General features: G+C 42.5%; 2 protein-coding genes across 11 annotated transcripts in view; one reads left to right on the top strand and one right to left on the bottom strand.

The window, feature by feature from the left end:
- The window catches only part of rpl38 (ribosomal protein L38), a 1167099-nt gene that overhangs the window by 843884 nt on the left and 305762 nt on the right, over positions 1-17453 (top strand). Inside the window, exon 1 of one of the 7 annotated variants that reach the window (XM_051939343.1) lies at positions 14571-14581. The exons of the other annotated variants lie outside the window; for them this stretch is intronic. The gene's annotated coding sequence lies outside the window, so the exon portion shown is untranslated. Of the gene's footprint in view, positions 1-14570; positions 14582-17453 lie in introns of those variants that run through there. 7 annotated transcript variants of the gene reach the window in all.
- Positions 1-17453, bottom strand: part of sdk2b (sidekick cell adhesion molecule 2b) — a 349966-nt gene that overhangs the window by 309647 nt on the left and 22866 nt on the right. The gene's annotated exons all lie outside the window — the stretch shown is intronic.

Below are 17453 nucleotides of genomic sequence, written 5' to 3'. Positions count from 1 at the left end.
AGCATATGCATTCAGTTCCTTAAATCAGTTTACAATGATGAATGGCCCTCATTTAGCCCCACAGCTGGGCTTGTGCCGACTGCTGTCCCCGTGTTTGCGCTAGACTCCATCTCTGCAGTTGGAAAGTTGTTTTCTATCAGGAAAATGTTTGCTATAGCTAGGCGCTAAAGGGACAGAAAAAGGTAAAGACTAAAGGGTCTGGAAAAGCTGTGCTGTTAGCCCACCTGTAGCTCAAAGGCCAGCGGTGGTTTGGCAGCTAAAGGCAGGGGAAAGGAAATATGTGAGGCCTGAAGTTTGAACAAAGAACCAAACTTCCATCCATCCATCATCTATACACCGCTTCATCCTCATTAGGGTCACACGGAGCTGGAGCCTATCCCAGCTGACTTGGGGTGACGGTAGGGGACACCTGGACAGGTAACAGTCTGTCAGAGGGCTACACATAGAGACAAACAATCACACTCACATTCTCACCTACAGACTACTTAGAATCACCAAATAACCTCAGCATGTTTCTGGACTGTGGGAGGAAGTTGGAGAACCTGGAGAAAGGCCACACATGTACAGGAGAACATGGAGACTCCATGCAAAAAGATCCCAGGAAGGCCGGGACATGAACCGGGGATCTTCTAGTTGCAAGGCTAAAAGTGCTAACCACTACACCTCTGTGCAGCCCCAAAAAACCAAACATGCACCAGAAAAACTGTACATTAACAAGCCAGACTTTGACTTCAGCTCCCAAAGACGTTGCACCAATGATTAGGATGCAGATAACAAAGAGCATGTGAAGACAGCTTCTCCACTTGTTCAGACCACGTTGGCACCTCTGCAGGTCGTGCAACAAGATTCTCTGATACTTATCACACGGCATTTTGTTCTAATCGTGCCGCGGTCAGCTGTTTCTCTCTCTCTGCTGTTTATCTATCAATAATGAGGGGCTCAGCAGCTGCAATCACAGACACTCTTATTGTGTTTGTGTGAAACACAAGAGGTCGTTTTGTTGGTCGGATCAGGTTGAATCACATTAGGGATTTTCATAAAAGCCTTTGACATCTGGGCCGGTGGCAGCGGGTCTTTGTCTATGCCTCCAATTTGAGTAATGGGCTCTCACACTGTTCCAGAATAGCAGAGTAGCACAGTGAGATGGAGGATCTGTTGTCAGCACCGCAAACCAAAAGGCACATTCGGTTTAATATGCAACTGGAAACAAATGAGTCAAACCTGCTCATAAACTGCTGGACCTTTTCTTGGAAATGAGAAAATCCAATTGGCGCCCCACGTGCATCTGTGCCTGCGTATTATCATTTTAATGTCTGGAGTCCCACACTGATTTTGACTCTTTGGAATAATATTTGGGTAATGAAAAGATGCAGTGCAGTTAGAGAATATTTATTGCTCTGGGTAGAAGTGTTCCAAAAGTCTGAGACTGCAATGAAAATGTGTCTGACTTTCTTGTAAAACCAGAATCAGAGAGCTTGAGGTTTCAGAAACATTTAAAACATTTTCAACATGTAAAAGAAGGGAGAAATATTTAAGATTCTGCATTATTTCTAGGTCAGCAATCAAACAGCGATACAAAAAAATCACATTTCTTTGACTGCTTTACTTTATTCAGCTAGATTTGATCTTCTCGACTTGATTTGCTTGATTTAATTGAACAAGTATAATCAACTTGTACCCATTGTCCATCTATAATAAACATGGATGCGCCTCAACTCAAGTTTCCAGTCCAGCATCCCAGTGGTAATGTGATAGCTGGAAACATGACATCCAAACTAAACGAAAGCGTCAGATGTCAGATTGTTATTCTAAGCGAGGAGGGACTTCCTCAGGGCCGAATCATGACTCGACTGAAGGTTTCTAAGGAGGCAGTGCGTGGCATTCTACAACTCTTTGCAGAATCACGATCAGCTGTATCCAAAGCGGGACTGAGCAGACTGAAAGCACACCATCGGTAGATCAATACGTCAAGCTTCGGTCACTGAGAGATGCTAAAGCAGCTGATGTAGAACTTGCTGAATAAAAGAAAGACTGAAATTAGCACAAAAATACTGCCAAATAATGCTGTCTAGTGGTGGTCTCAGAGAATGAGTAGCGTCTCGAAACCACTTCTAATCAGAGGAATCGAGGCCAAACACTTGGACAAAAGTGGGCAATGATATGCAGCATTTCACAGTGAATAACTGCCGAAAAAAGTCCCATTTACTGATGGATTACAGTCTGAATTTTCTGGCAGTCCCAGAAGGATGTATGGAAGAAGACCAGCCGGAGAGACAAAGATGCCACAGAGTTGGACATCTCCACCCTGACCAAGGACAAGCTGCACTCAGCTCTTCAGAGACCTTTTACATAATCTGGTTTGCGTCTTTGTGCAGAAGGACTCATACTACAGCAGGATAATGAGCCCAAACATGCCTCAAAGCTTTGACTTGAAGAGGTCCAAGGAGTGCTGACTGTCCTGGGCTTCCCTCCACAGTCACCTGCCCTCCATCCTGCTCAATATTTATGGGACCTCTTGAAGACTGAGGAAGCCAAAATTTAATAACATCACAAGAAGCCGTTTTGGAATATTGTCACATCATGCTGAGAAAACATGAGTCATCGGGTTTTGTTCGGAATTGTGGAGTTCGTGCAGTTCAAGTTCACAAGCCGTCATTAGGATAAAAAGAAGGCCGAGCGAATCCAAAGATGTCGTAAAATTGTTCAACTTGCTAGAACCTCTATTAATGGTTTCCAGTGGTGTTCAATAGTTTGCTCCATGGAAGGAAAATGCAACTCAGGGTTAACAATGCTGTCTCCTCATGAGCATGTTTAAGGATGCAGAGAGAACCACTGTCCCTCCTCCACCCTCCAATTCGATGAAACCATCCTGATGAAGATCTTTGATCAATAGAGCCACTTAACATGTGATTAACTCAGGTACACTTGGTCTCACTCTATCTCCCTCAATCTCTTTTTTTATACACTTCTGCTGACCACGTCTCACACACACTAACCGCACCGCCCACACACCAATATATAAATATATATCTATATATGTCTTACTCATTCCACACCTCGGCTTAACACTGTTGCAGTAAACACTGCCTCTGTTTCCATGTTACAAGGTCCAGCAGCTTTTCATTCCAACTCGCTGCTTAATCGCTCATCGCTGTGGCCGTTGGAGTGTGAAGCCGTCCCATCTACTCTGAGTCTGAAGCACACTTACTAATTGAAAGGTATTGCTTAATGCTGCAAGGTTAAGCACTCAAGGGCTGGAAATATCTGCTCCATGCACTCCACCCTCATGTCAAGACAGGGAAGCTGCAGGGGGTCCAGCGATTAGCCGCTGTCATGGATCAGCACCCCGATGTATGATGCTACTGTAAATACAGAACCATGCAGGTACATGAGGATTCATAATGGCGACAAACCGCACCAGGTACATCTACATATATTAGTTTTATTAAAGCAAACTTTACATGTAATGGCTAATATGTCTAAAAAGGAGGGTGTATTATGTGAGAACACGTATGTATAACTATCTGGAGACAGTGACTGCTGAATAATAACGTAGTTTGTAACCCTCTGAGGGTTCATCCCTCTGAACTCCAACCCATCTCTTGCTCCTGTCACATTTTTACTCACTCGGGTCTCATTTTGTCGCTGCAATATAAAGCAGAAGCAGCACAACCACGGCTAGAAATAGAGAACTCAAAAATGTCTTCTGTGCAGCATGGCATGACTATAAAACCACAAATAACAAAACAGAAAACAATTCAATTTATCACAAGAATGAAAAATAAAAAAATATAAAAATATGTACAATGTTTCCCATCAGTGATCACACTGTTGGGAAAAACTGACTCTAGATGCTAAAGACATTTCATTGTTTGAGTTTTAAATTTGTTTCCGTACTTGTTCTCATCTGTTCTGTCTTAACACTGACTGCAGTTCAGCCCAGTCCCTGAATTTTTGTCACAGGATTCTTGTTCGCAGCTGAGTCAGTCATGGATTCCCAGTTGTTCAAAGGAGTACTGAATAATTGTTTTTTACAGAATCTGATGAGACGAAACGCTTCATTTTTGGTGATTTTTTAAAATGAGACATTTTGATTAAATATCCCATTTTAAGCTTACATTTGGAGCGGCACTTCATGGGTGAGCAGCTGGAGGACCGTTGAAAATCTGATGAGTTTTTACAGCTTCTTCTTTAAAGGCGCCTGTGGGTATGTTTTTCAGAAGGTTAAGGATTGCACACCTTGGATGAGTGGAAATCAATTTCACCACAATATTGTTTGAAAAGCACTTACAAAATCTTACTAGATAACCTCACAAGTGCCTTTTAGAAGAACTACAATAGGGCAGTCACATTGTTTTCTGTCTTTGCTTATTTCATGGAGAAATAATTTGGAGAAGAGGAACACTTTGGCTCTTGAAGTTTCTTCTACAAGAGCGTGCACACTGCAGAAAGGCAAAAAAACCCTACCGGAGAATCAAATCCTCACACTTCTGCCTGCCAAGGCCCGGTCACATCACACACCTCCTGCGATATCATTAAGTAAAGCTATATATTATACAACTGCCCCAGTGGCCTCAGCTAGACTAATGGGAATAAGAGTCTTGGAGAGAATTTTTAAAAGGTTGAGATTTCTGAGATACACAAATTGAATCCAATTTTGATGAGACTTAATTTGCAAGAATCTTGTTTATATTTCGGTGAAGCAGTATTGAGCTGGATGCCCCTTCCTAAGCCTGAACACCTCCCCTGCTGCTTGTACAGTCTGCCCGGAGCCATCCAGACCTGCCAACCCTGAAACATTTCTCCGCCCCCACTTCACCAATCTTTCTTTAATGCATCGCTGTTTCCACAAATCCTGCCAGCTATTGGGACAACACTGCAGGAGTAATCTACAGAGGTACGACCCAGCACAGACAGACTGACAGCTGCGCTCTATTGACTTCTTTACATTTAATGTGTCGGATATCCAACCACTCGATGCTCTGTCCCAGCCTCTCTGCATAATTCATACTAATGCATGCATACCCATGTAACGCAGGTATTTCTGCTTGCCTTTAACACATCACTGAGGTGTCATTAAGTTCAAGTGTAGCTTTCAATCTATTCATGCCATGTTCCTGGGAGTGTAATCTGCCTTCATGCTCTTCTAACAAACAAGCTAGAGACCTTGCATGTGGCCTGTTATTGTGAGCACTTTGTTCATTAATTTTAATTTATCCTCAAGACACATGTATTAGCTCTCAAAATGTTTTGTCATGTTTGTTCTCAGTTGTAGCCGCTCTCGCGTCAACTCGCCCCGACGCTTTGTGCTGATATCTCGCTGTGTTTAAGACATTGTAAGATCTATCAGTCATTCTCTGTGACACTGGAACCAAAACAGCAGTTCTAACCATAGCAACAGTGCTGCAGGAGAAAAGGCAGCGCCATGTTAAGATGACAGGGACTTTTGACAAGAGCAGGAAAGCCGTGCAGTTTTCTGATTGGGTAAGAGGCTGACTCTGTGATGTCGGGGCCCCTCATCCATAAACAAATACGTGCTCCAGTTTAAGATGCATCTTTGCCTTATGAGGGGAAACTTCACAAGTGCAAAAGCACAATGGGAGCAGATCACATCAAAGGCCTGATCCTCAGATGATCTCCTGAGAGCAATGTCTTTCTTTCGCTCACTTTCAAAACTAGTAGCTGCGCCCACGTGCTACATCCCACTGAAGTTAAAAAAGGGCCTTAAGTACATACTGTACCATCATGTGTCGACTTTAAAAAATTCTTGCAGGTGATAAATTGATTTTCCATCGCATGCTAAAAGAGCAAGATTTCTAATCAGGTGCCAAACCATTTCAGGTTCTTTGACAAACCTACTTGAGCATATTTGTGGTGTAAAGAAAAAAAGCCCGTCTGACAGATGTGCATCCCAGAATTTGGCAATCTAAAAACTGAGAGTGTTTGGCTGAAAATGGTTTTTCTGATCAGGTGTACAAATAGAGGCATGCACCATTCAAAAAAGGGGTATTTTTCTCGGTATGACAGCTTTAGACTGGTCTTTGATTTTTTTCTGACTGAAATGCTTGACACTCAAGTTCATTATCGACAACCATTCATCCCACTGCAAGCAAATGATGAAAAGTCTTCAGACTCCGGGAAGTCCCACTGAGACATATTTATCAGTGTAAATAAAAAAAGATGTCCCGTATCTCCATCACTGTGACGGAGGGTGTTTCGGGTTTGGAATGAGAAGGGCTGTTGTCACATGCATAGACCCAAACACAAACTTCTGCATGTATGTGACGTATGCAAGTGTGAGTGCAAAGCATTTTATCCCATGAGCTCGGGCTCGTGGGCTGCAGCAGAATAAAAATAGAATGAAGGCATCGTTGCATGTTATTCAAGCTGAAAGTCGATGACAGTGTGGCATACCGTACGCCTGATGGCGGACGTTCACTTTGTCAAGTTTAATCAATCCGTGTAATTTCTGTAGCTGCTGTCAATCAACAATAAAGCTCATTTGAGAGATTGTCATTATGCACTTGTGGGTTTATGAGCAGAATGAAACTCCTAAAAAATAGTCTTTGCTTGTCAAGCGATGACTGACGTATGGATTCATAGTTGGATTGATAGTTTGCTGGACTTGCTGTCAGTAGAAATGGTACGGTGTATTGGGAGTCTACAGAGGTGTCTGAACTAATTACATTGCAGATAATCTGAATTTGGCACATAGATCTTGTGAAAATCAAAATGAATAACAGTACTGTCTAAAATTTCCAGCTAAACTAAGCAAAAGTGTGATTGGTCGTGACACAATTCCAAAAACGCTCATTGAACACTGTAGGCGTTTTGGAGGTAACGTATTTTCTAATCTCAAGATTTGCAAGTTGGGTTATCAGCTTTGATTTGAAGTCATGTTGTATCCCCTCAGTCTTACACACAACAAATCATGTGATCAACATGACTTCAGCTAAATCTGTGGGGAAAAACTGTGATTCAGTTTAGGGATAGACTGATCATCAGCCTGACCGATATCTAGCATTTTTCCAATTACCAGTACTGTTATTCTTACTAGACGATTATCGTTAAATTAAAAACACTACTTCGGTTCTGATTTAGCCATTCTCTCTCTTTGTGTGTAATCAATCTGTGGTCTCAGAAATGTCTCTCAAAGCCCAAAAGAAGTGCACAAGAAACACCAAAACCAACTGCTTCACAGTGGCTAACACCATGCTAACAACTAGCGGCTAAGCTAGAAGTCAACCACAGATTATCCCAGAACAGTGTCTGGCAAACAATCAATTATGCTTTAGGATATGGACGATGGGTAATAAAAGCGGTAGAACAGAGAACGATTAAGGAAACGCTGGCAAAACTCAATCTCTACTGATGGACTGATAAGTAAACAGAGGAGAACGTCATAGCACCCTGTGATGTTCTGATGTTCGCTGCTATTAAATGCTTTTACAGTATAACATTTCATACCGGTCGCTGATCTTTCTTAATGTCCAGTAAACGACATCAGTATCAGCCCTGATAAACCTTTACTGGCCGATCCCTAAGTCAGATTGTGATTCTGCTCCCAAAGAACTGCAGTATTATCTTCTAGCCACATCTCCCAGCCCCTACCCTCAGGTTTTGTAAACTTCTCCAGAGCACCAACTGAAGTAATTTGTTACCTACTGTGAACTGCAGCTGATTTAGGAGGAAACAGATGGGTATAAATGGCACAATCTCACACTGAGAAGCTGCTCCCGCCGCCTCAGCTTCTGTATTAGACAGCAAATATGCAACAATAAATTGAGAAATATATATGAATATGCTGTCAGCTCTATAATGTCTCTGCCTGGAGAGGAAACGGAATGAAAATACTGTAGAAAAACTGGAGGTTGCTCTCTGAAAATACTGCTGTTTGTGTTCTTAGTCTACTGTGCCATTAAGGATTTTTCTCACAGTTAGAAAATAATTTCTGACAAAATGCAGGTAACAACAAAGTGATAAACAAGCATTTAAAAAAACAGCTTTAGATCATTGCCGTTAGATATAAAAGATCCTCTGTGATTCCGACTGTATTTGCTGCGGTAGAATGTCAGTGGTTTGATGCTGATTGAAATTAATAATCACTCCAGTGAGAGAATGTAAGAAAATGTTCTGGAATACGATCAGTGAAGAAAACAACAAACACCATTTGTTTAGCCAAGAGGCTTTATGAAGTCCTTTGAAACTTTGAAATTTGAAAAAGATTTCTTTGTGAATTCGTGAACGCTGTAAAAGTCATGAGTTTTCTGTGTTCAAGACTAATACTGCAAATCCTAATTTGAAAAAAGGAGGGGGAGACAGGGAGGACAACATCAATATGACGGGCCCTGACATGGAGCTGAAACAGTGTGGGCATTCGTGTTTAGCTCTGCATCGATTGCCTCCAAAAACTCTGCATCCTCTCACAGAACACATCATTTTGTTCACTAGGTGCGACATTAGCACTTTTCAGTACTTGGGATGCCAGAAAGAGACATTTAGGAGGCTGTGGTCCTCGGCAGCGACTCTATTACGGGAAATGGGGAAAAAAAAAACAGGCAGAACCAGGGCGGCATCAGAATGAATAAACACTGCAGAAATCTGGAGTATGGATGTTTCTGTCGCACACTAAAACCTGCACGGTGTCCTGAAGGATCTGGGAGGAAACGCCCCTTGAAATCAAATCTGGGAGTGCTTGATGTGTTCCTCACATCTGTCCACTCCATATGGAAGTCAAAGAGTTTCCCTGCCACCTGAGGTCTCAGTGGACATGATGAGAAGTAGAATAAAAGCCAGTTCCAGCTACAGAAAGAGGAGGATTTCAGCAGGGTGCACATATATTCTGCATATATATGCTCTAACAAGCTAACAACCTTCTCTTATCCCTGAGATCCCACCTTTTCTTTCCTAGTCAGCTGTTTTTACTGCTCTGCTGACAGCCTACTAGTGTACTGTCCTGATTCCTTTCTCTTCTCTTTATGTCTCCAAGTCTTTTCTCACAAGTTCTCTCGATGCACCAAACTAGCCACACCAGCGACCTCTGACCTGCAGCATTGACTACTTAAAGCCCAGAGCTCCGGATAAGCTATTCTTGGATCTTCATCATCGTCTGCATCTTAATTCTGCCTCTAATGCAGAACGCCAAGTGTGCAGAGCCAGAGAGGATTTCTTCACTGTGGCGGTTGAGCAGATCGTGGCATCATCTCAGTGGAGGTGAGTTATCTGGCAGGGAAACGTCCTAATGAATTCTGCGCACTGCGTCCCCTTGAGTTAGAAAGCGAGAACAAAGCAGAATTCGCAGCAGGGAGTTGGCTGGAGAGCGATATGAAAAAAATAAGGAGGGGAGAGGAAAAAAGATGGAAAGGAAGAGTGAGGCCTGTGGGCTTGGATGAACCTTCGGGGTTGACTGTGGGCCCATCTTTAATTGGCAGGCCAGAGCGCGCCTGGATGACCACCAAGCAGGACTAGCAGAGATGACCAGAGGGCAGTGCGGGCACACCACCACATGGCACTAGCTTCCTCCCAAACCACCGTCCTAGCCCTTCCTGAGTCTTCCCACAATCCCACAGGCAATTCCATCTGCTTCTGTTGTTCCTCTGCTCTCATTAAGGAGGGCTGGATGGGGCAGCAGCACCACAAAACACACCCAGACAGGACAGGTGCCAAGCCCTGCAAATATGCCGTACATGGCGATGCATCTCATTGACCCAGTAGGGAAAAATCCAACTCCAGATACGCCTCAGGTTACAGCAGTTGTCATTATGAGCTTGATGGTTCAGCATCCCCCACTGATTCTGATTCTAAAGGACGTATTGAGCATGACATATTGAGTATTTTCAGAGTCTCAACATGACGATATGTAAAAGTACCGAAAATGTGGAAAACAGAAAAGACAAAGTGGAACCCTTATGCTTTAATCTACTGGTGCAGCATAGAAACAGCATGGATTTTACTGTACTGCATTGCAAATGTATGCCAAAGCATTAAAGACTTTACACAAAGAAGGCAGAGCTCTCCGGTGAAATGAACCTTGAAGGCAGTTACAGCAACTGAAATGGACGTTGCAGGCATCGTCCAAACAAAACAGAAGAAAAGCCGTTGGTACGACTTCCCACTTCCATCCTGAGGAGTCTGTGTGCACATTCCTCAGCCACAAACACCACGGTCTCCGGCCAAGGGCACGGTCACCATCTATTATCAAGAGTTTATTTAACTCCAGGGGAGCAGACAAAACAGAGCTTCTACCAACTTATGTGGAATCAACTGTTTAGATTTCAAACCCTGAGACAGAGAGACTGTTAAGTCACATTACAAAAAAAAAAAAAAGACTGAAGACCAGTGAGTAAGGCAGATGAATGTGACCAAGGTGAATAACATGAAAACTAACCTGAGGAGCGCAGAGGAAATGTTGCCACAAATGAATGAAAGTAGATGTGATAAAAACTACAGGTTTTAGAGCACAATTTATACAAGTATGATGACAAAATTAACAAATAAAGATGTCTTGATTGAGAGTTGACGTATTTAAAAGAAAAAAATGTATGATGCTTAAACCTAAAACACAATTACTGAATTTTTTACTATAAAAGATGAGACAGAGGATACTCCTAAAACCTTATAATACTGTATAATATGTTACATTTAATAAAGCGATATCTAAACAACAGCATAAAAATGACTGCATTAAAAATCAATACATTTCTCTTATCAACTGTTCATTTTATTGATATCACTTATCAATCAACATTTACACTGGCTCTCACCTAGCATCTGTGCTTTTTGGATTATTAATATTTTTGTAATTTCTGAATCCCATGCAGGCAAAAATTCAATTCACACGTCTTACTGTTGGAGTCAGAACATTATTGGATTTTTGGGTAAACTACTGACTTTAAGGAATGAGAAATTCTGACAGGTATTGGCTGATATAGTGTAGATGTATGTGAGCTTTCTGGCAACCCATTTCACAAAGCAGTTAGGAGAGTACCACGAAGACAAAGCTTGACTCCGCACCACTGTGTGCTCTGCTACATGTGCTGCAGATAGTGCTGAGGCTTGGAGCTGCTCTGCTGGACAAACCGTGATTCTAAATGACCACAACCATCTTTTCGTGCATTACACTGTCATGTAAAAGGTGAATATTATTGGGTGATGCTTTTTGTCCTAGTCTGTCATAACTTTTTTCCTCTAAAACTTTGGCAGAATTGGTTGGGAACAAAGACCTTTTTAATAATGCAGACCTCCAGACCTGTTGAAAGCTGACAGGTAGGCAGTGTCTACACTAATTAAAATCGCTAAAATTTGATGCCACAATAATAAAATGTTAAATTTAGACAAAAGGTGCTGACAGTAGCTCTCCATCGGTCTGATTGGAGCCGAGGGGCCGGAATTATTCAACCGTTTCTCCTAAGATTTGTGTTTCCTTTTTTTTTTTATCCTTTCTGGTTTTGCATTTGTTAAATGTATCTAAGACAAATGGCTCTGCTTCACTGGGCTCCACCTCATGAATGAACAACAATATTAAACAGGGAGGGCTTTTATCCTCTTCTATCCCCTGCAATGTGCGAAGCTGAACAACATGCTCACCTGACCAGCACAGCGCCGACCCTAATTCTTTGACTGTGGGCGCTTTCTGAAACAAATGTACCTGATTTTATCTCCAAAATACCACAGGACGCGTGTACATGCAAAACGAGAAGCACCTCTCAGGGTCACTTCAAACCGCACGAATCGGACTGAGAAACAAAAGGATTTATGGAGATTCTCTTTGGGGCATGACAGCGAGAGCGGAGCTTAGCTTTGATTGGGGTGAAGAGGCATGAATTCTAACAGCGGCTCCTTATCCCTTCTGTAGCTTTTACCCGTCTCTTGTTTCAATTAGCAGGACGAGGTCTAACTGACAGCATCTCTGTAAATCCACAACTCCTCGTCACTTCACCCCAATTGTTAAAAGAGCAAAAGTGATTAATGGGAAAATTCTACTTCCAATTTTATCCTCCTTGTGCCATTTGCTCTTATTTTTCCCTCAATCTGTTTCTGTTTCTTTTCCAGCTTTCCCACTAGCTGCAGGACAGGAGGCTTGTCCAAGGTTACGATGTCAGTCTCAAGGCTAAATGACAACAGGCGAAGCCTTGCTCCGGATGCAGCGTAGTATACACATAAACTCCTTTTTCTGCCTCCAGAGACGAGAGATGTTGTTGTTTTACTGGCTGCTATGCACTTTGCCTGATTCACTAAACTCTAAAACCTTCCAACAACATGAAGACAGTGAATAAAGTGCAGTTTAGTTTGGAATCGGGACCCATTTGAACCCATCTTCTCTATTTGTTCAAGGCGAGTTTGCTTGAAGTGCCAAAAACAGCTCGCTTAGCATGGCTTTTATCCAATTTATGCATGTATTTATTGAATATTTTTCTTCAAAATAGGATAAATTATTGGAATGTATTCAGATATAACCTCAACACCAAACGCCATCATGTCCAGATGTTTCATTCCTGTTACATCCAAAAGCGCGAGAGAATGCCTCTCATTTAAACATTCTACCACAGAGCCGTGGGTGATGCTGTCTATGTCTAGCCTCAGGGCAATGATACAAGCGCTCATACATTTTTCACACCTGTAAGACAGATGAGGACCACATGGGCCGAACACAAGCAACTCCTCTCGACAGCACACGGCAGTGCAATGAGCTGCGATTCTGCCATACCATGGGAATAGAATTAAAGTTCTTTAAACTGAAAAAAAAGCAACCTGGAAAGCCCTTGGGGGAGAGGAGGCATTGAGAGAAGAAAACAAAATAGCAGATGAGGGAGGGGAGGGAGGATGATGGAGATGGGAGGAAAAACACGCCTGTGGCAGGACAGAGAAACCAAACCAGCTCATTACTGACCCGAGCACACAGAGAGAAAGAGATAGGGGGAGATAAAAGTCGAAAACATACTTCAGGACAAAAGAGGAAAAGAATGAAGGAGGATGACATATGAAGGGAAAAAAAATATCTCAGAGTCCGGTATGCTTTTTACGGCAGCGTATCATTGTTACGGCGATTTCATCACGGTGTGACAGCAGCATATTCTGGAGCCACATCGGGCGGTCGGTGGGTCAGCTGAGCGAGCCCTGTTAGAGGAGTCTGCAGGGTCCTCTAATGAGCAGCAGACCCTCAGAATGGCAAACAAGCTTACTCTTGAATAGTAGAACAGAGACGAGGATGAAAGAAGACGAGCCACCCCTTCATCCACACACACACACACAAATAAATGCTCCGTTGTTACATCTCTTCCTCTCAGCCTGGTAAAGCTGGCATCCACTGCATTTTTTCCCTCCTATCTTCCTCATTCTGCATCTATTTTGACCTACATCTTTTCCCTATTTTGTTACACAAACCTGTGATTCACAGATGTTCCCCATATCTGCCTATCTCTTTCCTTCCCTCTCATCTCCCCCCAATCTTCGCTAGAACATAACAAGCTCACCGACTCCCACTCTGTGTGCACCAGTGCTGTCCTGTTTTTATGGGGTGACAAATTAGCCCAGTAGAGAACCATGCTGCCACTGCTGAGCAGTAAACAAGAAGCTCGGCTGAGTGGAAAAATACAGGGTTAGGAAGCTGCAAAGGATCCCTTCACCACCACTGCTCCTCAGTACTGCTTCTTTCCACCCTGCTCTTGCCTCCCTCTGGCCAGAGAAGCATGCCCGCTGCTTCCACATGGCTCAGGCCCAGCAAGCACAGCCATGGTGCAATGAGCCACAGCTTAACACCATCTCAGATACTGACAGTGTGATTGCCGCTAAGGAAATGGAGCAGAATGGTGACTAGCGAAGCCAAAATGACAAGTCAACAGGCCTGAGAGTGGGCGATCGCTGGGTAATGAAACAGTAATATTTTCTGCCAGTTTGTGAGTTAAGCAGGAAGCAGGAGCCCTGAAGAAGCTTAACATGCTCTAACAAAACAGCCGCGATTTGAGGATCTCAGTAAATTAGATGCTGTTTTGAGGGAGACTTTGCTGTGGCGGCATAGATGTACCTCAAAAAGGAGAGATTCTTTTCAACAGACGTTTCAAAAGAAGGTCTCATTTCGCGATAACTGACCCGGCATTGACTTTTCCCCATAATCCCCCTTCAATAAGGAAAAAAAAAAGGTTGAAGTGTAACAAAGGAAGGCTTATAATTAAGGATTATGAAGAACTGACCCAGTAACCAACATTCATCCTTTCAACAACCTCAATTTACTGGCATACACCCGCACAGTGGTGTGATATTGATTGTCAAAATTGCAAAAAAAATGATCTTTTTCAAGTAAAACTGTTTTCTGTTGTGATAGAATTGCTTCAGACAGGACTTCTCATAGCATACAAGCCAGTAAGTGTTTATTTTTATTTGATTTTCATAAATAACAAAAACACTAATCATACAGACGGTATGATTCCACTAAAAGTCGCTGAATACCAACATTGTATTATCATCACAGAATGTCATAGTGATGGTACCTGTTGACTTGTGAGCTATTGTTTTATAGCATAGAGTTTAGTTCTTGGTTGTCTTTTGAAACTAGATGTGATGAGCACCCCATGGATCTGACTGAGAACTCAACGACATCATGCGAGTCTATACTGTGGCACCGCCCGAAAACATACCGTTTTATTATCTCTTTTTCTCTAAATTGGACCGTAATTAATAAAATGAACATCATGCTGTATGATTTAAGACTTGAAACTAGCAGTTAAGTTAAAGAACTTGTAAAAAGAAATGCTTCCAGCGGTCACAAATCAAGTGAGAAGCAGGTTCATTTTCTGGTGGACTTCTACACAAATAGACTTCTTTTTGCAGCCAGAGAAGTCGCCCCCTGCTGGTGATTACAGAGACTGCAGGTTTAAGTCATTTGTTGTCATATACTGGCTTCACTTTTCATGCCTGGAGGTGACGTCTGTCTTTGATGTCTAAGATCATCTACCCCAGCTCAGTATCCTTCAAACTATATTCATACTAGATGATTCTGAAAGTCACAACTCAAGTCCAATCCCAACTTTGGGCGTAAAGTAGGAGGCAGATTGTGTACTGTACATCAGAGAAGCATAAAGTATGGGTGTTAATGTCAGTGTGGTAGAAAGGCATGCAGGAAATCACAGCTTGGATCCCATCATGGATCTAAAACAAATATTAGCAATTATCGTTTCTATTAACTTCAGTCATCTACACAAGAATCAACCCAGCATTGTAGTTATGTAACCCTAACTAACTTATGATTTGCCCAAATTGGGATTTTTGTGGTTGACATGCAAGAAAATTGTGGAAAGTGAGCCTTATATTAATGTTTTTGTCTGTGCTGGACCCAAAAACTGAACTCAAGCTTAACTATTTGGATATAAATTAAGGCAAACAGCACCATACTGTTAAAATGAGGAGCTGTAGCATGGGTGCTTGACATCCATTTTCCTCGTAATAAATGCCAGTAATTGGCCAAATTTTAACTCCCAGCTCCGGGGCCCAAAAAAAGATATTTGGGTAAGCCCTATCAGTTAACCAGTCAATCTGGTGGAGCAGTCGACCAGTGATTGCCCCATTATCTGTCAATCTGCAGAGACACGGCATAGTTTATGTCACTGGGCAGATTTACCATCCTGTGCATTATATGTCCCTTCATATATCAATTTCCTCAGCATGTCTTTGAGGGCAAGGGGCACGGCAATAATCTCCTACGCAGCGTTATACCAAGAGCTTTGCCTCTTTCCTCCTACTCAGGCTAACAAATTACAATCGAGCTATGAAAACCAAATAATAATGAGCAAACAAAAAGCCATTTCATGAGGTCCTAATGGAAAAAACAGCCCTTAGGGAAGAGGAAATATATTGTAGTTAAGTAGGCGCCACAACAGTCCCACGTTTTAATGGTGAAATCTTAATTATGCAGAAAAAAGGTGCCAGGGGGCAAAGGAGCCATCATCGGGGCAATAAAGTTACAAGGAGGCCATATTTGTTGTGGAAATGAATGCAAATACACATATGTAAGCAGAAAAAGCTTCTAACAGATGTCATATCAGACGCAGATAGTTTTATCCTGGAGTCTATTCCACACGGCGTGGCTCAAGGAAGGATGAATTAGCCCCAAGAGCGATTAGTCATGTGTGACCCAGCCAGGCATAATCAGAGCCTAATTCAACAGAGATCCCACCACTGAGGCTAAAGGATGGTCCTCATTAATCATTACAGCATCAGCAGCGGCCTATGGCTTTAGTCTTTATTAATGGTACCCCACTTAAACTCCCTCTGTTTCTGGTCAGGCAACGGTGCCGCGAAATGCCAAAGATCGAAACCCAGTGAAGCACCACGAGCGAGCAAACAAGTGGTCCCCAGAAACAAGCGAGAAAGGGGCAAATTAATACCAGGGGACTAATATAGCAACTGGTACTGAACACAAATGCTCTCAATTAATCTAATTTTAAAAAGCCCAAAACAGCTTAAGAGCTCCAAATCGGGCGTCAAGTAATCTGCCACAGTAAGACTCCATCTCTCCCTTTCTCTCAGATAAAGAATTAGCTAAATATAGGCAGACAAAGAAGGTCTTGGGAATGCATTTGCTGAGTGAAGTCATTATGCAGAAAGTTCCCATTGACACAGATTTCAGGAGACTTTATCTGTCATTGCGTACAGTGAAACAGTACAGTGGTACATTTCTGTTTTTGAGAGGTCGACGCCCAATTTGGAGCCGTTTTCCTTCTAATTTATATCACTTGGAAAGACATAAATTAATCCCAAGGGCTGCTCTGTGCCTTGTTTACTATTATTTATTAAACTGACGAATGTTTTTTTCATTTGTTTTTGTATCTTATAGTTTTCATGCTGCAGTGGAGAATTAATTATATTTAATTCAAAATGTGTCTCTATAATAACAAAGGAACTCGCTGACTTCTTCATCGTTTTGGCGTCTTATTTTGCCAGTCGGGTCTGTTAGCCCTGAAAAAAGATCTTTCTCTGGTCACACACAGGTGGAGGTATTTATTCTCCTCTCTGACAGCACATATTAAGAAATTGCAGATTTCTTTGCTGAGGCTGAAACAGTTTGAACCCTGAGCTCGTCGTGCCCTCGCCGATCCGTAGCCGCTCCCTTCGATTCGCGCCTTTCCATCAACTTTGCACGCTGTCAACCTGCTTCTAAACTTTGCTGGGTGTTGTATAATTCAACTAAAAAGGCGGCATTTATCATATTTGCTACGGAGTGAATTGGAGAGCGGGCTTCCTCTCGCTGTGAACGGGAACGATTGGGAAGTGGAAAATAGAAAACCTGGAGTGGCCCGGAGCAGAGTGATTACAGGATGATTTGAGCGAGGAGCTGAAATTGCCGGTGTTCCACTCATGTGCGTGTTCAAATGCAGCACATAAAACAACTGCTACAGCTTCAGCTCAGGGCTTCCAGTCATTTTTCTCAGCTTCTTCTTGGCCCTTTTAGAGGGAATTAG

The sequence above is a fragment of the Acanthochromis polyacanthus genome, chromosome 19, assembly GCF_021347895.1.
Source record: "Acanthochromis polyacanthus isolate Apoly-LR-REF ecotype Palm Island chromosome 19, KAUST_Apoly_ChrSc, whole genome shotgun sequence".
In the NCBI taxonomy this organism is placed as follows: Eukaryota; Metazoa; Chordata; class Actinopteri; family Pomacentridae; genus Acanthochromis; species Acanthochromis polyacanthus.
The sequence above is the reverse complement of the archived record's forward strand: the minus strand, read 5'-3'. Positions and strand labels throughout refer to the sequence as shown.